This window comes from Aphelocoma coerulescens (assembly GCF_041296385.1).
Source record: "Aphelocoma coerulescens isolate FSJ_1873_10779 chromosome Z unlocalized genomic scaffold, UR_Acoe_1.0 ChrZ, whole genome shotgun sequence".
In the NCBI taxonomy this organism is placed as follows: domain Eukaryota; kingdom Metazoa; phylum Chordata; class Aves; order Passeriformes; family Corvidae; genus Aphelocoma; species Aphelocoma coerulescens.
In genome coordinates this window covers 1,687,035-1,712,644 of record NW_027184085.1, presented here as the reverse complement: position 1 = coordinate 1,712,644, position 25,610 = coordinate 1,687,035, and the positions used below count along the sequence as shown (strand labels likewise).

General features: G+C 47.2%; 1 long non-coding RNA gene across 1 annotated transcript; it reads left to right on the top strand.

Moving 5' to 3' along the window:
* Positions 1-23,137: 23,137 nt before the first annotated feature.
* LOC138103735 (uncharacterized) lies at positions 23,138-25,175 on the top strand. Its single transcript, XR_011147824.1, has 3 exons — positions 23,138-23,416; positions 23,488-23,591; positions 24,323-25,175. It is a non-coding gene; the product is annotated as an uncharacterized lncRNA (long non-coding RNA).
* The last annotated feature ends 435 nt before the right edge of the window (positions 25,176-25,610 follow it).

The window sequence follows — 25,610 nt, the reverse complement described above, 5'->3', positions numbered from 1 at the left end:
ATTGCTGAGGAAAAAGAATCCATTCAAACACAACAAAATCCACCAATAGCAGGACAAGATTAAGAGATTTGCCTTAAAAGCGCTCCATGAATCAGTGAGAGAGAGAAAACCCAGATGCCTTCACCTTGGTTAACAGCTCAGCACACAAACCAGAGCAGCTCATGGCCTTCTCTCCTGAACAGTTTTCATGCAAAAAAAAAAAAAAAGTTGAAGAGTTTATTTTGCTTACAGGAGTTTTCTTCTACTAGTTCAGTCTGGTCTAGTATGGTCTAATCCACATTAGGTGAATGAAGGCAAGTGAAGGTAAATTAAGGTGACTGAAACTGAAAATTTAAAGGGAGAGAAGGCCCACAGAGATGCTCCAAGGGCTGGAGTCCCTCTGCTCTGGAGCCAGGCTGAGACAGCTGGGGCTGTTCACCTGCAGAAGAGAAGACTCCAGGGAGACCTTTGGACAAGGCATGGAGGGCAGGACACAGGGAATGGCTTCCCAGTGCCAGAGGACAGGGCTAGGTGGGAGATTGGGAAGGAATTCCTGGAGGTAAGGGGGAGTGAGGCCCTGGCACAGGGTGCCCAGAGCAGCTGTGGCTGCCTCTGGATCCCTGGCAGTGTCCAAGGCCAGGTGGGATGGGACTTGGAACAACCTGGTCTAGTGGAAGATGTCCCTGCCCATGGCACTGGATGAGTTTTACAGTCCCTTCCCACCCTAACCATTCCATGATCCTGTAACACTCTCCAATGTTGTCACAGTAGAGCACCCACCCCCAGGAGAGCAGCAGCACACTCACACACTGTACATGTTTCCCTTGATGATTTCTGTAACCAAAGCCAAGGCTGCAGAAGCAGGGACGTGACAGCTTTGCTGGGAGTTGTGTCTGCAGAGCTTCCTCCTTGTCTCAGGAGCATGGAGCAGTCGCTGTCACCCAGGCTCAGGGTCACCCAGTGAGGCACTGCCCAGCAGGACTTCAGCTCAGGGGACACACGAGTGCTCCAGATGGGGCTCCTTTGAAAGCTGATGGAGTTTTCCCTTGGACCTCAGCAGAGGTTTGGTGGGTTCTAACCCATGGAGAGGTGCTGTTCCAGGGAGAGGAAGGAAGCTGAGCTGGAATGCCAGGTGAGGAGCACACTCTGTGCTGTGCAAGACTGGTTATAAGAGGCATAAATTTAGAGACATTAAAACTCTGCACACATTTTTGTCCTGTTACTTCTGCTCATCATCCTCAGTTATTGACCTAAATTCCTGTCTGGAGTCCAAGTCACACGCTGCCTCCAAGCCAGCTCCAGTAACAACATCAAAGCCCTGACCTAGACCGATCCTGTGTTCTGGCCAACAGCTACTTAACAGGACGCGATGAACTCTATATCCAGTTCGTCTTTACAGGGATGAGCCAAAGGAGGCTCTCATTTTTCAGTCTGATCCAAAGATCCTCAGTTAACTTTTGCTGCCCTGTAACGGTGCTCTTTAAAGTTGTTTGCCCTTCTCAACTGGAAGACCATGAGAAATAAGTGGAGAAAACCTGACAGCGAGATGGGCAAAGCAAGAAATATGATTGTGTAAATGAAATGCTGCCAAACAATCAAGGAAAAAATGAAGAGAGGGAAAGACTAAAAAAAATAACCCCCTAGTGTTTTCTTTTCTTCTACCTCCATTACAAATTATTAAGTATGGGGGGAAGCAAGGACAAAATCAAATAGTTTTATGATATTTAAATAGATACTATTTCCTTAAGATAATAATCACTAATACTGGAAATAACTGGAAAGGCAACCAGAAAAAAACTTTAAACTCTTCCACTTACACTAAAATTGTATGCTAAAGAAACCCCAGACATTTTAATGAAGACTGTTTTAATTCAAGTCATACCCTCTACAGATCACTGAAGCCAAAGCCAAGCTCTGCTCTTCATCATTAGTGTCCAGAAACCATTTAGAAGACAGATTTTTTTTAGATAATTCTGCATAATCATTATCTGTGAAAGAAAACCTGCACCCATGTTTTTCCATTTGCATCCTTGGGTTGGCTCCCATCCATGGTCCACTCCCTCTCCCCAGAAGATTCATATCCATGTTCCTCATTGCATTTTCTTCCAAGTCTTAGAAGAATTGGCCCTCTCTGACTAATTTAGAGAGTCTGTGAGCCCATGTTTGTCCTCCAAAGGATCAATATCTGCACCCAAATATGAGCGACTCCTCTCAGGTGAGGCCCCACCTGCAGAGCTGCCCCAGCCCTGGGGAACAACAGCACAAGGACCTGGAGCTGCTGCAGCCAGTCCAGAGGAGGCCACCCAGATGCTCCAGGGCTGGAGCCCCTCTGCTCTGCAGCCAGCCTGGGACAGCTGGGGGTGCTCAGCTGCACAAGAGAAGGCTTCAGGCAGAGCTCAGAGCCCCTGGCAGGGCCTAAAGGGGCTCCAGGAGAGCTGCAGAGGGACTGGGGACAAGGCATGGAGGGACAGGACACAGGGAATGGCTTCCCAGTGCCAGAGGGCAGGGATGGATGGGATATTGGGAAGGAATTGCTGTCTGTGAGGGTGGGGAAGGCCCTGGCACAGGGTGCCCAGAGCAGCTGTGGCTGCCCCTGGATCCCTGGCAGTGTCCAAGGTTAGGTTGGATGGGGCTTGGAGCAAGATGGGACAGTAGAAGGTGTCCCTGCCATGGCAGGGGGTGGGACTGGATGGTCTTTAAGGTTCCCTCCACCACCACGATTGCTGAGAAGCAATCTCACAGCACAGAGCTTGACCAAGGGCAACCCACATCCCTACTCTTTCCAAATCCTGAGTTCCTGCTTGTCTTCCTTCCCCACACGTGTGCAACCTCCCCGCATGTAACTCCTGGGATTCTCTGAGCATTCTCCCTGTCCTCAGCTGGGCAGTGGACAGGTACAGAAGAGCATCCAGGGCAAGATTTGAAGTACCTGAGGATGAGTTTCTCCTGCCCAGGAGCAGAAATCCCAGGAGCTCACAGCCTGTGTAACAGCCAGGTAAGATGAGCAATGACATTGCCTTAGCAAGCCGACAGTCTCCCTGTGTCCCTGCAGCTCCAGGGCCGTGCATCAAAGCAGCTGAGATCAGGAAAAATTTTTATATGGTTTGTTGTTAAATAGGGATAGAGGAGAACCTGTTCCAGCCAGGCCACCATCTGCTCCCTGCCTTTAACCTTTGTGTTTTGGGGATGCTGGAAGAGATGCAGCCCCTGTGCAGAGGCACTCAGAGCTCAGTCTCCATCTGCATCCTCTCCTAGGACCTCTCAGAGGAGGAGAAACACATCTGGCAGCCCCCCCTTATGTGTATCTCATAAAGGAAACCCTCTCTGCTGGGCTTCCAGAGAGAGGTGTAAGGCACAGGTGGGGAGAGGACGCACATGCATTGATGTCCCTCTTGGCTGGGTCATGCTGCTGCTGGCCCACGGTGGTCACCTGGTGAACCCTGCTCAAAAAAGCCCTCCAGGCAGTGTGGAATTTCCCACCAGGAGCTGTGATAACAGCAGCAGGCATGGTGCACCCAGCCATGGTGGAGGCCACCAGAGGTCCAGGCTGTTTGCCAAGCATCAGCCTTCCCTTCACTGGAAGATGCAGTAGGAGCCAAACAACACATTCCAAACCTCAAAGGAATTTACAGGGCTCTCTCCTTGATATCCTTATGGATCCTGGCTTGAGCATCCCAAAGAAGCAGCTACTACTCATGGCAGGATCAACCTTTCCTGCGATGGTGCTGAGTTAAGCTGGGATTGCAGCGCTGGTTCTTGTGCTCTGCTGTTGTATCAGCAATTTGGAGGGATGTACCTTCGCAAGGTACATCCCGTGTGCTTCTGAGCCACTATCACCTGGTCACCTTATGATCATATCGAGCCCTTACCTACATTTGTGGTCAGTTTGGGAATCTAGGTTGAAGGACTGCATCCTCCCTCAGCTCGGCAGGGATCTGCTGTGGTTGCACAGCAGCAGGGCTGTGCTCTCTGATCACTCCATCAATCTGATTTTTCTTTAAAGCCAGGTTGAAGCCACCTGCAGCACCTGCTTTACACCAGCTCCAGACCTGGCCAGAGGGATGGAACAGCTGCTCACTTCCAGAGGCGAGCTGGGGCTGATTTACCCTTTGGGAGATGGGCATACCAGCAAGCCTGTTTGTTTGTAAACCAAGGATGATTTATTCCTCCTAGTAATTCAGTGTCCTTCGGAAGGCACACGATGTCAGCCCCATTCAGCAGCCCTTTTATTTATTATTTTATTCCTGCATAATCCGTGCTGCAGACAAAGAGGCACATTGTTCTACTCTGGCTGACAAACAAAAGCTGTTTTTTTATAAATTCCTGCTGTGTTGTTTTCTCCCAGTTTTGCCGTATCAGCTTTTAACTCCCATTTAAAAAAAGATGGTGTTTTTAAAAAAGAAGCAAGATTTGTTTTTCTAATCCAACTGAATTACCTCCTTATACAGTTTTAGCAGCATTTTACTGCTCCAATGGCCAGGGGGCTGTTTGTGCCAACCTATCCAGCCTGACTTACCTAAAACACCCCACCTCACTGCTTTAATGAGACTGGATTCAAGAGACAAAGCAAAGGACCAAGTCCACGTTTGGGCATGTACTGATGTAGTTTTTCATCCTGCCTTTGGCAGGGAAAAATATCATAAAATCCCAGAATGGCCTGGGTTGGAAGGGACTTTATAAATTATCTCATTCTATTCCCTATCATGGGCAGGGACACCTTCCACTGTCCCAGGCTGCTCCAAGCCCCATCCAGCCTGGCCTTAGACACTGCCAGGGATCCAGGGGCAGCCACAGCTGCTCTGGGCAACCTGTGCCAGGCCTTCCCCACCCTCCCAGCCAGGAATTCCTCCCCAATATCCCATTTATCCCACTCTGGCAGTGGGAATCCTTTCGTTCTTGTCCTGTCCCTTTAGGCCCTTTTCCAAAGTCCCTCTCCAGCTCTTCTGTAGTCCCCCCAAATACATTTCTTAAGATGGAGCAGTTGGGGCTGCTCCACAAGATTGCAGATTTCAGGAGATGTTACCTTGAATTTTGTGAACTGATGCACTGTCCCATGGCAGAAAGTTCTGGGGAAAGTCACAGGAGCCAACAAAAAGCTACCAGGGCTTCTTAAACTGCAGATGATCTCTGCACCCGTTGCAGTGAGAGCTGACCTATTGCAAAATACACACCAAGCATCCCCCTCCTGGCCACTGGATTCCTGTTGCCTCTCCAGGGTCTCTGGAGATGGTGCTGAAGCAATCACAGTTGTATTATTTTGACTTGCTGGCTGACCACAAGAAGGGTCTCTGGTTATAGTACAGAACTGGAAAGTAGATCCAAGGTTGGTCATCAACACTGATACCCAAGGACCATCCAAAGGTCACAGACTGGCATGGACAGACCAAATGCTCTCTAAACCCCTTGGAAATCTGCTGGAAGCAAACCATGAGGTTACTGGTCTCTGTTCCTGCAGGGTGCTTGAAGCCTACCCAGGTCCTGAGGCCAGAAATCCCTCAACAGCATCCCCATAACTCATTGCGCTCACTGCACCTGCTGTCCACAAGTACAGGTGAAACTGCTCCAGGTTTGGACATGAACTGCTTGCTGATGTGTGAGAGGTGGGAAAGGACATTACCATCTGCCCAGCCTGGCTGAAGGTGGTTTTCAAGGGTGAAATCTGTTTAAAGACAAACATTTATGCTGGCTCCATCTTGATCTTGTGGTTTTTCTTTCAAGTGAAAGGCTGATGGGTCTGAGACAATTCTATTGCAGATGCACAGCAAACTCAGGACAGTTGCAGAGCATATGAAAGCTCCCAAGGGATGGCTTACAATGCCAAGAGTGATCCCAGCCACCCATGTGGCAATCCTGCGCACAGCTGAGTGCAAGCACAGGTTAGAATAAGAAGAAAGGCAGACACAGTCCCTCAACTCCATGCAAAACGTCAAGGACGAGCATTGACCAAGGGTGAAGAAAGGGGCATGCTTGTTTTGGCAACCTTTTTCAACAGTAGGAGAACATTATCAGAGCACCCAGCTCGCTGGAATCTGCAGAATAAACAGTCCCTGATGCTGGGTTACCGGGGGCTAGCTTTAAATTCCCTGTTTATGGGCACAATCCTGTCTCCAGTGTGCTCCTTGCACTCTCAAGGGAGCACACCAGAAAGCTGCTGATGCCCCTCATTAGTCCTGTAAAGCTGCAGGGCAGCAACTCACTTCACTCATCAATGACCAGACTTTTTGGGCAACAGCCCAGGCATGTGCTCCCCAAGCTCCAGTAGCGTGGTGGTGCTCAGGCTGCAGAGCATCAAACTGGAGGGGCCATTTGCTGTCAGATTGCAAAGGGAAGCCAAAATTAAGTGACAGACAGACTAGGGACAGAGCAACTCTCCACAGACCATTGGCATTCCAATTGTCCTTGGAGCACCAGCAGCACTGAGAAATAAGCAAGGAAATTTTCAGCTCAGTCACTTCCTAATCACATAAAAAGTCCAGAGAGGACAAAGAAACAAAAGAAGAAACTCTAAAAGAAGAGCTTGTGCAGTAAAACCACAGGTAAAGTGCTTTCCTCTACCCATGACAACACCACTGGTCTTGTCTATATTGGTTCAGTTCAGGGTCCTGAGGTACTTTTAAGGTGTTAATGTGCCCGAGGAAGAAGGGATCAGACTGGGCTCTTCTGGACGGTTCAGAGGACACACCCAGCCATGCAGAGATGTGTCCCCCCTGCCCCTTGATGACCTCCCCTTTTATTCATCATTTGCTGGTATTGTGTCCCTTATTCTTCAAAACACTCAGAAAACAAGTCTAAGGTGGTAACACTTCCTGCACAAAGGCCTGTTCCACAGCAGAGGAGAGCATAGTGTACCTAAACCCGAGCCCCCAGATCAGTTCTCCAGCATGTTTGCAAGGGCTCCTGCTAGAACTCAGCATTTTATGGGCTTTGTGGTTGATGCTTTCCTTTCTCAAGAGACAAGAAACACAGGTTTTGCACAGGGGTTTCTACATATGCAGGAATTTCTGCCCTAGAGCACTCCAGATTTCCAGATCTGTAGATATATCCTCTTCTCCAGCCTGTGCTCACCTGCTCCACAGGGCTGGGACTGTGTATCAACCCTTCCCTGATCACTTTCCTGCACCTCCTGGAAAAGCTGGACACTGAAGCAGACCTCAAACCACTGTTGGCCCTGCCTTTGGTATGAAAATCAGTTAAATAGGTGTTTTGACTTCCAAGTGTCTCACAAGGTGGGGAGTGCCTCCCACCCCGTGCTTGTCATGCACCACGAGGGTCCTGTCCCAGGGCTCTCAGCATATGAGACAAAAAGTGAGAGAAGCACAGCATGGGAGGAGTTTTGGAACACGTGGCTGCTCTCAGCCCTGGCATGGTAGAAAGGGGAGGGTCCATGCATGGACCTTGTCTAAATTATCAGCATCCTGTAGAGTGTGGGCTGTGGAGCTGAGCTATCCATCTACCTATTGATACACAAAGTAGTAAAAAAACCAGTTAATCTGATAATCCCTCTGCAGTTTCTATGTTGAGGTTTTTATCTCTTTATAAAAAAAAAAAGAAAACAAAACCAAACCAAACCAAAAAACACTCCACAAAAAATAACCCTCACAAAAGCCCAGCTGTCAAGGTCAACTCTCCAGCTCCTATAAGAGCAAAATTTTAGATGCAACTTAAATGCTTAAGATGAAATTTTAAGCATCAATTAGACCAAATTCAAACACAGAGGATGTAATAGCCAACTTTAAGGAATTTCACAGAGACTTCTCCGTCTCACCCAAATTGTACCCCACTCAAAATCTTATCTGTGGGTATTTGGAACAGATCCAAAAGCTTTAGCAATTTCCACATAGTACAAAAAGAACTTCCCAAAGCCAGAGTCTCACCTTGACATATTGCCTTTGCCTAAGAAAACCATCACTTCCCCAAGGCATCCACGGGGTTTCTTTTGCAAACACCTCCTATATGGCAGCCGGGAGCTCAATGTTTAATAGCACCAAACCCTCACTCTGCTTTTTAACACAAGAGAGTTCCCCAATGGTTTGGTTATGGAATCACAGAATTGTTTAGGATGAATAAGCCCTCTGATGTCATCGAGTCCAACCATCTCCAGCACCGCCAAGGGCACCACTGACCCATGTCTCCAAGTGCCACATCCACACAGCTTTTAAATCCCTCCAGGGATGGGGACTCCAGCACTGCCCTGGGCAGCTCTGCTGGGGCTGGACAATTCTTTCCCTGGAGAAATTCCTCCTCATGTCCACCCTGAGCCTCCCCTGGCCCAGCCTGAGGCCGTTCCCTCTCCTCCTGTCCCTGTTCCCTGGGAGCAGAGCCCGACCCCCCCGGCTGCCCCCTCCTGTCAGGGACTTGTGCAGAGCCACAAGGTCCCCCCTGAGCCTCCTTTGCTCCAGCCTGAGCCCCTTTCCCAGCTCCCTCAGCCACTCCTGGGACTCCAGCCCCTTCCCCAGCTCCCTTGACCAGGGCTGCTTCAGCATCACAAGAAAACAACTTTTCCCTTGACTTTTTACCCACTGCTTGTTGCTGGGTATTTGTCACCTGCAGGTAAGACCAGCTCTTCACTAAGAGAATTAACTGCTCTGCCTTGGCAGCAGACTGGGAGTGGGAGGAAAACTCCTTGTTTTCAATTTTTAGAACAGTCAAAGACCAAACAAGGAATTAGCTAATAAAATCCTTGATGCTACATGGCAAAAAAAGAGATGAAATCTTGAATAAATTGTGCCAGACACTGTAGCATCTGAACCCTATTTGCTACCAGAGATAGCAAGATAATGTATTTTTCTTTGTATCTCAAACCAGTTTTGGTTTGTTTCAAGCCAGATTTCCAGTGTCTGGCTACGCAATATGGTATTTTTCTTGACCAAGTTGAAGGATATACCATTTTTCCCTCATCTGGAAACAGCTGACAACAACATAGTCTGCTTTTATGGAGTACTTTTAATCTTGGGTGAAGTGTTTATGGACCATGGGCCTTGTTCCACTTTCAGCTGCATCTGTGCAAGCCTGTGCTGGCTGAGAGGGAGATGATTTAAAGGAGGGCAGAAATCACTGCAGTGTGTGCAACAACAAAACAAGAATTAACTCCATATGAAGCCCATTTGGCTCTGGCAGAGCTTATTTGTTTTCTCTCTGTTTTTCTTTACTCCTGCTGCTCAACATGAAGGGAAGATAAAGAGATGGCTGTAGATTGCCTTGCATAATAGAGCAGAATTTATTTCAGAGGATTTAATTGGTATGGGAAAGCGAGTAGATCTGGGAAGCCTTAAAACAGATCAAAATCCCATCTCTTCAGGTGCTGTACAGGTACTCAATAAAGAGCCAGGGATCTGGCAGGGATCACCCTGCATAAACCAGCCATAAGAAGTGTGGGGAGGGAAATTAAGGTCTAGAAGAAGCAAGGTGAATCATCCAGGTCACAAAACCTATCAATGGCTCCCAGTTCTCTGCAGTACCCACTAAATACCTCTGCAGAAACGCTCCAGATAAATTACCAGGACGCACAGCTTCCCTCCAGGCAGTCTCAAGGGCTTGAGGTCTGTCCCTAAACCAAAACCCCATGTAACACTTATACACCACACAATATTCCTGAATCACCAAAGTTCTCAGAAATCATTGGGAAAAGCTCCCTGAAGCTCTAATCTCGGGGTCAGTGAAGGCTCAGTTCCCTGGTGGGACTCAGTGCTTGTTGTGGAGCTGGAATGATGAACCCTGTGTGTGAGGCACCTGCTTCTTCACACTGCCCTGCTGACAGCCAGGCCTCCAGGGCCTGATCCTTTGGGGTCTGCACAGGTTGAACATCTGCCAACACCTGCTCTCACCTGGAGGGGCTGTGTTCCTTTCAGAGATCTCCCTCTGTGCTCACTGGTGGATATGAGGAAGAATGCCTTTGCCACATTTCTTTCCCCAGATCTATGTGATTTTTAGATAAAATAGAATCATAGAACCATAGAATCATCAAAGCTGGAAGAGACTTTAAGATCATTAAGCCCAGCTGTCCACCCAGCACTGCCACTGTAACCTCTAAACCACATCCCCCAGTGCCAGATCCTGACTCCTCTTGAACCCCTTTCAGAGATGGTGACTCCACCAGCCCCGTGGGCAAACTGATACAATCACCTGCTACTCTAACAATGACAAAATATTTTCTAATATCTAATCTGAATCTCCCCTGTCTCAGCTTAGGCCATTCCCCTCTCTCAGCTTCAGAAAGGCCATTTCCTCTGGTCCTCTCCCTTCAGCCACAGCAGACCAGCCCCCACCTCACTGCACCTTCCTGTCAGGGAGTTGTAGAGAGTGATGAGGTCCCCCCTGAGTCTCCTTTTCTTGAGACTAAACAACCACAGCTCCCTCAGCTGAGCCTACAGAAGTTAGGCACACCTAGGGATTCTTAACCTTAAAAAAACCCCAGATGGTCAAACAAATTAACACACAACCCAACACTGGCACCTTCCCTAACCCAATTTCTTTCTCTGCCTGTATGAATCAAGAAATTTCACTTCCAAAACATCCCCCGTGGGATTCACTAAAACTTCAAACACCTTTTTCTCACTATAAGGACTGCAATGGGGCAGAGAAGTTGAATGAAATTATAGAACAGTTTGGGTTGGAAGGGACCTTTAAAGACCACCTCATTCCATGGGCAGGGACACCTTCCACTATCCCGGGTTGCTCCAAGCCCTGCCCACCCTTGCCTTGGACACTTCCAGGGATGGGGCCCCAGCACCATCACAGGTAAGAACTTCCCAACATCCCATCTGGCAGTGGGAAGCCATTCCCCCTTGTCCTAATGGTAGTACACACACACACACACACACACACACACACACACACACACACACCAGACAATAATTACATTAATAGATGGAGACGTGGATATCACAGTCAGTGTTTACCAAACACCTGAAACTGTACAGAAACTGTATTTTGCATTATGGGCCCATTCCAAGGAAAATTGGAGAGCATCAGTTTTACAGGAAGTGATGCTGGTCTCCTGCCCAGTTTTGCAGGTTCATGTCATTTGGAGCACTCAGGCTCCTGGATGCTGATCCAGCCTTTATGACACAGTCACTCTGGGGTGTGTTCAGGCAGCATTTTTCAGATACTGAGGATATACAATAGAGGCCAGACTTAGAAAAAGCTCATTGTGCATTTAAGCAGTTGGATAAATCTAAGCAGCTCTCTTTAAGGCTGTACCAGTTGCAGAATCCGGTTCTCCACCATATGAGAAGTGTATTGCTTTTGCCAGGGTTTGAGCTAGTGCAGAGTTATGGCTCTTGAGATCTTGTCCCAAGCAGTGCTGTCCTGAAAGAGGCCGCTAGATGTGGGAAACCTCTGTCTCTATGCCAGAAAGAACAGATGGCTGTTAAACAACCAGACTCCCTCAAACATGTGTAATTGATAATATTCCAAATTAGTGTTCCAGGTAGAAATTCCACAAGCAAACAGAGCACTTTATAATTTTTTTAAGCTCAGGAGACTGGTCTCTCTGCATTAGGGAGATGTGCTCAGTCCCGGAGCCTGTGCTGCTGGCCAGGCTCCAGGACTGAGTGTATCAGGTTTCTGCCTCTGTATTTGCACATGGTTTTAGAATTGGGAGGAGGAGCCTTTCCTCCTGTGACAGCCTGTCCGGGATTTCTGGATTTTCAGCTGCCCAAGTACTGCAAGTTGGAATGGATTTTAAAAGGTGTAGGTCTTGTTTAGGCTGCTAAGGGAAGGCAACTTCAGTTATGATCCTTGTAGCCGGATTTTATGCTCCCCTTGGTATTTTTTTATTCCCTTTATGACTCAGGGCCTTACTTTGGTATCTAAATAACTTCCCCTGACGTGGAATTTGGTATCAGTGGCCACTTTTCCATGTGCCTGCGCATCTGATGGATCAATGATTATTTTTTCCCTAGTACCTCTCTCTGATTTCAGGCATTTCAGTCATCTAAAACAATGGTTTTGTATTTCCAGGTATTGAGTGTTCACCTTGCTGAACTCACCTTCTCAACTCTTTGGACGCACTTGACTTGTTTCCATCACATGGGAGACTGGTGAGAGAGCATGGATCTGACTCAGCACAAACATATTTAGGAAGCCAATAAACCTTTATTTTTAAGCCCTCTCACTCCCTCCCTTGTTATGTTCCCTGTTAGTGCTGAGGTTTTTCATGCATTGACCACATCCAGCTTCCACCCTTGTCCTCAGTCAACCTCTTGTTACTGGTGAGCTCTGGGCTGCATCTCCTGGGACTGTTTGATTGACCTGTTTCATAATTTTCTCTCCCCTCAGCTCTCACTGGCTGAGGCTGGTGGTATTCCCCATTCCTGGGAGTGTTTAAGGACACTTTGGATGGGGCTTGGAGCAACCTGGGATAGCAGAAGGTGTCCCTGCCCATGGCAGGGGGTGGTACAGGATGAAGTTTAAGATCTGTCCTAACCCAAACCATTCTGGGATTTCTGCTGCCCAGAGTGGCAGAACTTCTCAGGGAAGTCTTCAGCTTTTCAGAGTGTCAGATATAGAGGGGATGATGAGGTTCTGGGGCTGGGAGGTCCTAAGGGACTCAGGCTCCTGTGCAGACCAACTTTCTACGTGGTGTCTGGAAATAAGGGACGGCTCATGAGGCTGATGCCCTCAGAGCTACTGAGTGAATGTGGAGGCGCCAGCGTGTGCCAAGTCCCAGCCGTAAATAAAACCAAACTGCCCCTCTGCTAAGCCATGCATCAAGTAAAGCCCCTGGGAATGGGATCAGTGACTCACTTCAAATGCAAATCGCTGTTGGTGCCGGCGCAGATGCGGGTTCACGTGCGCACACCGCCATTCTTCCAGGCCTGAAAGCCAGACAAGGCCTCAATGAGTAATAAAGTACCTAATTGGACTCTGACCTCCAGCTGTGCTGGGCCCGTGTGTGAGTATGGATGTGTACATGTGTGTGTGTGTGTGTGTGTGTGTGTGTGTGAGGGGGTTTTTCCTTGGCCCAGTCCTTCCCCTGGGCACTGCTGCTGTCTAAGTGGTGTGGGCCTGTCCGTCACGGTCTGCTGCCTCTTGGCCGGGTTCCACCTGGCAGCCTCTCTGCTAAGCCCATCAAACAAAACAGTTCCTCCATAGGGTCTGTCTCACTTTCTGTGGGGCTGGAAGCTGCCAGAGAGGACGCCGGGACACAGTGCTATGGCAGCAATGAGAGAGGGAGAGGTTTCCACTATTGCCCACCACGTGTCACAAGCAGGGGTCTGTCTCTTGCAAAGACAAATTTTTTTAGCAGGGCTTGCTGTGACAGGACAAGGGGGAATGACTTTAAACTGAAAGACAGGAGGTTAGATGGGATATTGGGAAGGAATTGCTGTCTGTGAGGGTGGGGAGGCCCTGGCACAGGTTTCCAAGAGCAGCTGTGGCTGCCTCTGGATCCCTGGCAGTGTCCGAGGCCAGGCTGGATGGGGCTTGGAGCAGCCTGGGATAGTGGAAGGTGTCCCTGCCCATGGCAGGGGGTGGAATGAGATGATCCTTAAAATCCCTTCCAGCCTAGGATTACTTATAGGTGAACTAAATGACTTGCTATGCTGATCCAGGCTCTGCACATATCTTACAGCATCACCCCAAAAAGTTTGTTGTCCAGAATCTGTGCTGGGGACTCAGATCACAACAGACTCTGAGGAAACCATCCTGGGAGATGTCCATTTTTTGTCTGGACATCACTGTAATTTAAGCTGTTGTAACCTGGATCCTCAAAGTCTTGGAAAAAAACCCAGAAATATGGGCTGTGGAGATAAAAGGAAATAATCAAAATGCTAAGCACAAAATAGCAGACAAAACTCAGGAAAACGGAGGAAAAAGATAAAATCACAATGCTTGCATGAGAGGAAGGGGAGAGAATAATTTGGATTGATGGAAACATTTCAGATACAGCTGCTGAGCAGAAACCTTTGCCAAGGGGAGTTTAGCAGTTGGCAGATGTGGATTGCTCAATACTACTGTCTCTAGAGGTGTATCTTCACTTTTTTTGGCACTCCCAATCTGTCTGCTTTCCTTTTCTTGTATTCAGGATGTAAATTGTTTGGGACAGAAACTCTCTTTTTGGTGCATGGTGGACTTTGCCCATCAGGTGTCTGAGCATTGAGAATTCTACAGGCAATTATACTGAAGACAGCTTGACCCTGAGGAAAGGATTTTTGGCAACCTAGAAGCAGTCAAGATACTCCTTTTTTCCTGCCAAAAATTTAAGTTGTGATGAGTTATGAGTTTGAAGCATACACAAGGAGTAGATACATAAACAGGGACACTAAGTTCTGTTTATGAGAAACCTGCAGGAACTCAAAAGCAACAAGTCTTTCTCCACCCAGACTTCATCCCATGGTCCTACCAAAAGCCTCTTTCCAGTGGGCACTCCCCATCTTTTTCTTGGCTGTCTGGGAATGCTTCAGATAATTTTGAGCCATGATAACCAAGCGTCTCTACTCTGCTTCACTGCCTTCGGTTTCTCAGTGTTTCAATAATTGCATCAATGATCAGACAGACACAGAGAGCCCCAGTGAATATCTAATTGCTAAAGAGCACATGTGTTTATGTCATGATGGGCCTTCCCTGCTAGGTTCCTATTTATCTGCCCATGGATCTCATCTGTGTATTCTATCCACCTACTTCAGCCCCCAAATGAGAATGCCTGTCAAATCCTCCCAACACTCCTGGAAAGTTTAAAATTAGATCAAATCTCTGTGGGTGGCTCTTACTTCTAAAGTGGATGACATCCAAACATGAGCCTGGAGGCTGCTCTGGGAGGCTGAATCCATCCAGTCACCCTTGTACCGGGGCCAAACCCTTACATTTGCCCAAAACACAGCCCCCAGAAATGCGTTAGGGCTGGGATCAAAGATCAGAGGGAATAGAGAATCGCTGCTGGACCGCTAATCCCCCCTCATCCCCAGCACAGTGCGAGTTTCATGCCAACAGAAACACAGCAACTATTTATTGTTTTTAATCACTTCGAGTTCAAAACTTTTCTTAAAAATGTTTCTTCAAACTTCAGGCTCTGAATCAGCCACGTGCCTTGGGCAGGTGTCCTGCAGGAGGACATGGTGGCCCATGTGAAGCCACAGGGTCACATTTCCAGATGGTCTTTTGACCAAGAGCAACGCAACAGATGTGTGATGGACATCTCTGTCCACTCACTGTACACAGGCATTTCCCTGAGTATACAGTCCATTTTCATCACCTCTGGGACACTATTTGTGCCAAATATGAATCTCTGAATTGGTTCCTCAGCATCCAGGACAATAAATTTCCAATTCTGAAAGGGTTTCCAGACAAACAAGTTAAGCGTTCATTATGTAAAATACAGTAATTTCCTTGTTCAATACAAGATTAAAACTAGCCAAAAGGCCCAAAAACATTTTAGATTAGAAGTGCCAAGGTAGTCAGACAAGAAACAACTCAGTACTTTTCTTTTTCTCAATTTCAAAATTCAGATAATGGATATTCACAATTCATAATATAGAGATTGAGTTCCCATTTATCCAGGATGAAAGGCTCTCTGTAGGGGGTGAGCTCACCTGAAGAAGGAATTTGGTGAAATCCTTCTTGGAGTCAATGAGGTTGGAACAACTCTCCTCATTTGGGGATGTAGAACTAAGGCAGGGTGGTAATGGGCATTTTTTAATGAAAACAGGGCAAGGCAGAGTCTGTCTCGTATTTAGTAGTGCATTGGAGAGACCACTCATCTGAAATATCAAAGAGCACTGATCTTCAGTCTCTTCTTCAAGCTATACACATTTATATAAATGAGAGCTGAGGGGGCACTGGTTGAGGGCAAAAGACAAAGCTGGAACCTGCACAAGGTGGATTTGAGCCTGGTGGTCCCTCACCCCACTTGAAACATTCCAGGGTCTGAGCCAAAAGGGGTATCTGTTTCCTGGCTGGACTGGGATCTCTGGGAGCTTGGAGGCACGTTCTGCAGCAGCATGGCTGGGGATTTGGGAGTGTCATCGATACTGCCATGGAATCCTTTAGGTTGGAAAAGCCCTCTAAGCTCATGGAGTCCAACCATTCCCCAAAGCACTGCCAGGCCCACCAGTCACCCATGTTCCCAGGTGCCACTGGGGACTCCATGACTGCCCCAGGCAGCCTGTTCCAGGGTTTGACAACTTTTTCCATTGAGAATTTTTCCCTAATATCCAAACAAAACCTCCTCTGCTGCAATCTGAGGACGTTTCCTCCTGTCACTTGTTACTTGGGTGTCCTGAGCATATGTGCCTGGGGATGGAAATCCTGCTGAGCCCAGCCCCGGACAGCAGGTGCCCAGCTGGGCTCAGTCCTATTCCTGCTGCCCTTGGGAACATGGTGTGAATTACGCTCTGTATAAACATCCAAATTATGTTTGGCGTCATGTTAACTTGGCTGGGGGGAGAGGGGAAAAAGGAGGGAGACACAGGTACCTTTTGGGGGTAGGGTGAGGGAGACAGACACCCTGCAGATTTCAAAGGCCCTTTCTTTGTCTTTCTTTGAGTTCTTTAAGCCCAGAAAGTTTATTTCCCTCAGAGTCTCTCTTTTTTCTCTTTAAAATGAATGTTTACTTCTATTAAAATCCCCCCCAGACTACAAATGCCAGTCTTTCTCCACTTGTGATGCTGCACTTGCCATCAAAACACAATGAAAAGCCAGTCCTCCCAAATTCTGGGCTAAGAGAGGGTTTTCTTGTGGTTAAGCAGATTGGTCTCTGGGTCATTATGTACACAGAAGTGCTGCAGAATTGTCCTTGTGCATGAAATTCCCTTGAAAAAGTGAAAGTCATTTGAAGCAAGAGGGTTGTTTTAATTTCCCAAGACAAAGAAACTTTGGGCTTAGACAAAACAACCTGGTGTGAGATATCAGCTGGGTGGTTTATCCTCACCAGGCTCCTCGGGGGTGGCTATGGGAACAGATCCGAAGCCAATTTAAATGACATATTGAATATTCAGATATCTGTAATGAAAAAGCAGTTTCTAGCACTGATTTTTTTTCAGCGCTGAAGGGAGCAGTGCCACTGAGATAAAACTGAAAATGTCACTTCCCCTTGGGGCCCAGCTCCGCTCTCTGGTAGGCAAAAGAGCGATTAACATATTTTATTGTTTCTATTTCACTGCTTTGCATTGGTTCTCCCAGCCCACATCAGGGAGAGGGTTAGAAAGGAGACATGTTCCTGCTGAAAAGGCCTTTTTAAGTCTCCGATTTGGCACTTTTACGTAGGATTTCAACCCCCATAAACAGGGAGGCAGCAGCTGTGAGCAGCGGGGAAGGCGGCTGGGAGGGCAGGGTGTGCAGCAAACAGCTGGTATTTATGTTGTCAGCCTCTAGCTTGCAAATGCTGCATTTCATAAGCTGTGTGGTTCTGTTACTGGGGCAAATGGATGTGCTCAGATGCAGCAGATCTCCAAAAGAGATCTCCAAAAGACAGTCCAAAAGAAAGCATTTTTGCAGCCATGTCGTGCTGCAAGCTGTACCACCGGGGCTTCCTGAGCCCAAGATGTCATCTGCAGCTTGGGTAGACTTTCCTGCCTTAAAAACCTCTAATCCTGCCCTAAAAACCTCTAATCCTGCCCAATTTGTCCCCATGGAGGCCAATGTCATCGTGTCCATGGTTTTTACATCTTCATGAGGCAACCAATGAAAAAAGGTTGCACCAGATGACCTTTAATGCTCCCTTCCAAACCAAACCATTCTGTGATAAAAAAGCCATTCTGGTGGTTCAATTTGTTGCACTCCTGCAGCTGGGTTGCAAGAGTGTGGATGCAAAATAAGCAGCCCAGTCATCAAAATGGGAACTGCAACATTTTTTTTAATGCTGTACAAAAACATGCGGTTTCATCTGGGTATTTAGAGACGCACCTTCTAATTACCCGTGGAGATGGTAACTATAAACCTCTGCTCCTGGGCGCAGTTACAACATCTTTCTTTCTTTTAAGGCAGTTTCCTTGTTTCCTTGCCACTTTTTCTTAAGCAGCTCTGAGGCTGGATGTAGGAGCACAGTGGTCATGGTGGGAACTCACTCAGCACCAGCAGATGCCTCACCTCAGAATATTTGTAGCTGTTGATACCAGTGGTGAAGTTTGGCAAAAGCCATGTGATCTTAAGAGGCAGAATGGGTTCAGTGTAGCTGATTCTCATGAAATGGGAAATGGGAATCAAAGTGCCAACAAGAACCTTCTGAAAAGTGTTTGCTGCCTGTTGACTCACAGTGCTTTGGGCAAGCAAGGCACAGCCAGGATTTGGGTTACTGTTTTCGTGCATTTTCTCATTTCTTTCTTGTGAACAGGACAAATACCTGATAGGAAAAATTAATTATGAAGAGGCTCAAGATGGATTTTTATGGGTGAGGGTGAAAGCCAAAAAAGGATGGTTTGCTGCACAACTATTTGGCTTTTCATTGGATTTAAAGCTGGTTCTAAAGCACAGTATTTCTAAATATATGTGTTTTCCAAACTCCTGCTTTCTTACATCCAACAATTCCTGTATATAATTGTAGTCTTGCCAGGCCATAGGGTTTCTTTCCTAATTCTTGCAATTTGCTATGATGTTTTTCTAGAGCCTGATTTCTTGTGTTTGTGAGAAATTCAGCTTCTGTCAAGAAAATAAAAAAAGCTCCTGGTCATCTTGATTAAGGTTTAGAAACATAAGGTTAAGTGAGGTTTAAAAAAAAAAAAAAGAGGAAGGGGACATGGAGTCATCACTCAGATGCTGGAGATTCTCTAAGGAAATAATAAATTGTGTTTTCTAGATTGCCTGGAGGTGTAACAGCTCCCAGAGGAGAGATGGCTCCTCAGGTTCCCTCCAAGAGGTCTCTTCCACAGCTTCCCTGGCACAGCTATCCATAGGGATTGAGGCCTCAGCTGTCAGCCAAGGAAGCTGCAGAATGTACCCACAGCCCATGGACAGGAAAGGTCGTGGCTTGGGAATGTCTTTCCTAGTGTGTGTCTGGCAGCTGATCACAGAATCCCAGAATCACGGAATCACAGAGTGGCCTGGGGATGGAAGGGACTGTAATGCTCATCCCATTCCACCCCCTGCCATGGCAGGGACACCTTCTGCTGTCCCAGGCTGCTCCAAGCCCTGTCCAGCCTGGCCTCGGACACTGCCAGGGATCCAGGGGCAGCCACAGCTGCTCTGGGCACCCTGTGCCAGGGCCTCCCCACCCTCACAGACAGCAATTCCTTCCCAGCATCCCATCTGTCCCTGCTCTCTGGCACTGGGAAGCCATTCCCTGTGTCCTGTCACGACATGTTCTTGTGAAAAGTCCCTCTCCATGTTTCCTGTTGGCTCTTTCAATCACTGGAAGGACACAGCTAGGTTTCCCTGAAGCCTTCTCTCCTCCAGGCTGAACAATCCCAATTCTCTCATCCTTTCCTACTCTCATAGAAATAGCCTAAGAAAGTGGATTGAATATTTTCTACTAGACAGGAGACATTCAATACATTGGAGTATTGACACCTTAGAGCCAAAACTGCCCTTTTAAACCCACCTTGGCAGCTGCAAAGATGAAATGGAGATGTAGGAAGGCCAAGGACCTCAGCAGTCTCCTAAGCTGCCTGGTCCTCTAAGGATCCAGGCATTCTAGCTGAAGCAAGAGACCAAAACTCACAGGGTGTTTCATTGCAGCGTTGGTGCTTTAGGGAAAACTCATTTCATGTGAGCACTGGTAGCTCCTGGGGAGCTGAGAGTGGCCGGGAGCACCTCCTTACCCAACCCTCCCAGCAGTGAGTATCGGTGTCACTCCGAATAGATGGGAAACCTGCTGTTGCTCATCGCCAGAGCGGGGTGGGTGGTGGAGCCCTGCCAAACGTGGGTGTGTGCAGCCTGGCAACACATCTACGGTGCAAAAAAAGGGATGTGCAGGATTTTCCAGGGGACATTTGGGGGGCAATCCAGCAGGGGGGTTGTTTGATAGATGCTACAGACACCTGAGGTCCTGTAGGATCTGCTCGGTGTGCAGAAGGACCAAACTTCCAAGCTTGGAAGGATGCTCTGACAGCTCCAGTGCTCTCCCATCCCAAGGTCTCTCCAGGGTCCAACCCTTCCTGCATGTGGAGGAGAGGGGGGTTGACTCCCTGGTCCTCCCCAAACCCCTCAATACCTCTAGCCCTTTATTTTCCCTGAATCACCCTACCAAGAACCTACAGAACAATGCCTCCATTACACTGATGCCTCCATTACTCTTCACAAACTCATCTCCACAGACATAACAGCAACAACATAAAATATCCTCAGATTTAAAAAAAGTATGTTCCTTGAGCAGGAAAAAATCTAGAGTGGTGAAATTAATTAAAAGCATGGTGATAGGTGGAGGTTTACTTACAAATACTTGAGCTCATTTGGTTAATTGTTCTACTCATCAGCATTTGGGCAAGAAAATTGCTTGAATTTGAACATATATGACTGCCTTCCCAAACTTTTTATTGCAGTTTTTGGATTGTTGCACAAAATGCATTAAACTGACATCAACTTTTGGTCTTCCAAAATGTAATGTAACTGGGAGAAAAGAAAATCTCATCAGCAGAGAAAGGAAGCGAGAATTCCCTACTTCCATTTGTTTTGTGTGTGTGCCCAGTTTCTGTATTCCCTGGGGATCTTTCAAAGACCATGATTACAAAATGCAGGAAGGTGTGTTTGGGAAGCTGAAGCACCAGACGGTAGCACCTCAAAATGTCTTAAGATTGATTTATCAAAAAATTTACTACCTTCAGAGTTAATGAAATCCTTTGAACACAGTGGTGTGATGCACAGGAGATGAAGGATTTGTTGCAGTTGTTGCGTGATGTTGGGAGATGTGCCACGAGCCCACATAATGCTGTGCATGACACCTTCCCCTCACTCTGTGTTTGCCCAGTGTGCTCCTCAAGGCTTCAGGGGACACCAACACAGCCAGGACAAGGCAAAGGAAAGGAAATAATAAGGGAGAGATGGAGGCATTAAGTGCCTTGTAATTTCAGATTCTTTTTCCTGGTGCCACAGACAATACTCATTCTGCAAGAAATTATCTTTATCCCAAATAGGATTTCACTTTTCTTCCTCTTTTCACCAAAAAAAACCCAAAAAATGGGGACGGAGAGAGAAAGAGAGCAGGTGAGCACAACATATCTCTTACTTTTTGGGAACCATGATCCTATTTTACTGTGTATCGGGAAAATGTTGAAAAAAAATAGATGTCAGTTCGGGAATATTTTGCAGGTGAAGTTACAAGTCAAATGAAAAATGAAACAAAAAATTTTCTTGGCGTCCCTCTTTCCCAGATGCAGCCAAGATTCCTGCTTTGACTTGATCCAGGCAAGGGAGGGAGCACAGCCTGTTCCTGCAACGCACTGAGATGCAAGGGGTGTTTGTTTTCTGTTATCAGCAAAGGGTGGTGATGAGCTTACTGTCCGTGAGATAATCTATTTTTTATTACTGTGGGTTAGATCAAGTGCACCATGGTTTGGAACAACAATAAAAGACAAAAATCCCCCCAAAACTGGAAAAAGTCCCCACCCTTCTCTTTTGCATTGGTGATAAAAGTGGTATTTTTTGTCAGAGTGCCCACCCTGGAGCACACTTTAATAATATTAGTGGTTATTACATGCAGAGCGGCTTTTCACGTCACATGAGCCAGCCTTGAAAGCAAATCCCAGTCTCTCTGTGAAATCCACTTGATCCTCGTGTTGAAACACAGCTATTTCCAGATGATACAAAGCACCTGTTTAACAGGGAGCTAGGGCAGGAAAATCCCATATTCCAGTCAAAATGGCAGGAGGAACTTACTGGCTATTTAACCGAATCACTCACTGGCCACATAGGGCAGGTTGTGCTTCCACAAAAATTTTTCCAACATGGAAGTGTTTCAGCAGCTCCCTGACCAGCTGAGCCAGAAAGAATTGTCCTCTGCTCCCACCCTGGACATACAACCATCTTTTACCATGACCAGAGGGGACCAGTGTTCAGCTGCCATGGCTACAGGCTGACACATCATTAACGTAATTATGGTGTTAGGGAGAGAAAAAATGATCCAAAGACCACCAGCAAGTCAAGGCCCCTTCTTATGGAAGGGACATTTCACAGGGAATCCCAGAATGGTTTGGGATGGAAGGGACCTTAAAACTCATCCAGTCCCACCCCTGCCATGGGCAGGGACACCTTCCACTGTCCCAGGCTGCTCCAAGCCCCCTTCCAACCTGGCCTTGGACACTGCCAGGGATGGGGCAGCCACAGCTGCTCTTGGAAACCTGTGCCAGGGCCTGCCCACCCTCACAGGGAAGGATTTCCTCCCAGCATCCACGCTAAATTACCCCTCTAAATTTAAAACTGTTGCTCCTTGTCCTATCACTATCTGCCCCCTGTAAAAAGCCACTTTCCAAGGAAGAGGAGATGCTTCTCAATGCAATAAGGCGTTTAACACAACAGAAACTTCTTGAGAGAGCAGTTGGAGACTACTCAAAATAAATTGCTGGAGGGTATTTAGGGACCTTTCTTCCTATGCTTGCAAAATCTGAATGAATAGGCTTCATCCAGATTCATTGCTGGATGAATTGTTGTGGCAGGAAGGTTACAAAATCACTCATATTCGGCAGTGTAATTAAGCTGACCTCTCCCCTTCCTGTCTTCACAGTACCACACTGTAATCCAAGGATGTAACTTGTGGGTCTGACACCCACGGGATCACCCGTGGAGCACAGGTACCCCAGCCTACGCCGTTCCCACGGGACACACACTCCCAGCACTGCACCCCGGGGCTTAAACTACACCAAATTCACCAGCAAAGTCACGGTGCCCACCAGATGCACTGCCAAACCTGACGAGGATGTCTCGTATGAGCAGGAGCTCATGGATAAGAGAACAATGTGATTTGGGGCAGACAAAAGGCTTGAAATCTGAGCTTACCGAAGTATCCAGGCAGCAGCTGCAGCAAACACTTCCCGGGCAGAGCCTGTTAAAGGAGAAGGATCTGCATTCACCCAGCTCTCCCAGGTGCCATCACAGCAAGGAGAATGAAGATCTTTTGCTCTGCACAGCTCCCTGACAGGAGGGGGCAGCCAGGTGGGGGTCAGTCTCCTCCCCCAGTTAACAAGTGACACGATGAGAGGAAATGGCCTCAAGCTGTGCCAGGGGAGGCTCAGGCTGGATATTAGGGAAAATTTTTCCATGGAAAGGGTTGTCCGGCCCTGGCACAGCTGCCCTGGGCAGTTTTGGAGTCCCCATGCCTGGAGGGTTTTAAAAGTTTGATAGATGTGGCACTTGGGAACATGGGTCAGTGGTGGCCTTGGCAGAGCTGGGAATGGTTGGACTTGATGGTCTGAGGGCTTTTTCAACCTAAACATCTCAATGATTCTAAGAGATTCCCATCGACTTGGAGCAGCACAGAAAGAGAAGGGCCAGCTGGACCATCCAACCTGGACACAGAAGGCTCCTCGGTGCCCTCAGGCTGCTAAAAGTTTTGACATTCCAGTCTCAGCCAGAGGTTTGTCACAGTCAGTGGAGACAATGGGCACTATAGAAGGTGATTTATCTCATATTTATCCTTTCTCTTAGGGAGGAATGGACACTCCTGAAGAGCCCTTCGGACTCTGCTGCTTGCAGAGAGGATTTGCGTGACCACATGAGGGGAGTTCACCAAGAAGCTGCTCTATTTCCAGGTGTGTCTTCTCCAAGGCGCCATTTTTATCTACATTAATATTTGTATTTTTCATAGCCAGTTTTGTTTCCCCTGCTCAATGTCAGTGATGTTGGAACAACCTATTCTTTCTCCAAGCATTTAATTCCCAAGATGTTTCCAAAACAATTTTCAGTGCAGCTTTTGTACTGGTCCCGTCAGTGTGTCTTTGAGCTCATGTTACCACAAGTTCAGCAGCAAGTAAAGCATCATCACTTACACTGCACGCAGGATGCAGGTGCTTTTGAGGTTTTTGTCATTGTTTTCTAAAGGAAGCCATGGATTTGTAGTTCTCCCTGTGTTTTCCATCAGGGTATATCTGCAGCATGACAGCACCGAAGCTGTGGAACAGGCACACTTCCAAATTTCACCAGCTTTAGTCCCAGTATCAACTGTTTGCAGATAGCTGTCCCTGTAATCTGCAGGCTGCAGCTTGTACACAAGGGAAGACAAAATAATGCATGTTACTGGAAAGCTGATGGGCGGAGATGCCCAGGAATATTCTCCCCCACACTGGTGAAGATGTGTAGGGCTTTTTTTTTGTTTAAAACCACATTCTGGATGGAAAGGGAAAATCTTGACTCCCCAGAACAGGCTTATTTTATTTGGAGTTTTTAATTTGCAGTCAGATTTTTGTTGTTTTTCTTCCATTTCTTGGAATTTGTACTTCTGTGAAAGAAAAACCACATTTCCTTTCTCCTTCCTTCCACTCAGGTGTTCCTGTTGTCATTTGCTGACAGTGACAAAGAGCTTTCTATATTTCAGTCACTTAGAAAAGCTGAAAATACCTACAGAGCTTCTTCCTGGGGACTTGCAGCCACACGCAGGGGCCTGTGCACAGCTGGGAAGTGCCACTGACTCATTATTAAGGATCTCAGCCAGGTGGACATCTAAATCCAGATAATCCAACTGCTGATATACATAGAAAGAGGGGAAACAGAACCAGAAGGAGACCACAGGGCAGAACAGCGCTGAAAAGCTCTGTTAAGTGATTCACTGTAGGAAAAGTTGAGTTGTTGCTATTGCTGAGTGGTTTGGGATTTTTTTCCTGATTTTTTAGGGCAAGAGGATCTCCTGGAAGGTAGTCAGTGGCATCAAAACTCTTCTTTTCCTCAAAGTTTGTCCCCATCCCCGTTACTGCAATCCCCCATCAAGCTGCACGTGTAAATGCTCCTGGCAGGTCCTGAGTATGAGGTGAAACTCTACTAAACTCCTTCTGTTAAACACCCAATTTCATGGCTGGAGTTTGGAGGCAAAATGACAAGGCTAATCCAAATAAACAGGATACTTGCAACTCCCAAAAAGCAAACCCACAGACAGCTCTCTTTGCTTCACCCAGGGAAGTTTCACATGTGCAAGCAAGGTCAGCTCAACTTCAGACATATTCCCAAACCATTTCATCCAGTTGTGGCATTTCAAGCAGATGAAATTTCAAAGGAAAACTTGGAAATGGGCATGTTATTATGGATATAAACATGGATGAGCCATTTTTCGTGAAGGGGAGACAGTGTTTACTGTTGCTGAGCTGTAGAGTAGATAAATAAAAGCATTCTCGAGTGCATTCAGCTGTGTTCTGCTACAGGGAGCTTCTCTGGTTGTACACAAGATATAAAAACCATATATCCATATCCATAAAAACTTCCACAGAACAAGCACCAGTGTTATTTCTCATCCAGTGCCACTTGCACACCTCTACTTTCACAGTAGCAACTTTTTGTTAAAGGAAAAATAATTGTTTAAAGATCTCAGCTATTCTGTTGGTGGTTTTTGGTGAAGTGTTCCTGCAGTGATGGCCCTGTGCTCAGCAGGAACCAGGAGGGAGCCACCCCGTCCCCATCAGAATCTTCACCTCAGCCACAGCCTGGGGACTGAGAACATGACTTTGTACCAATTCCATAAAACTGGTACAAACTGGGGCATTCAATTCTCTCATTTTCGAGATGCCTTAAAAAAAACACCCTTTCTTGCAGGATACATGTGACAGACACTCAACCCTAGCCTT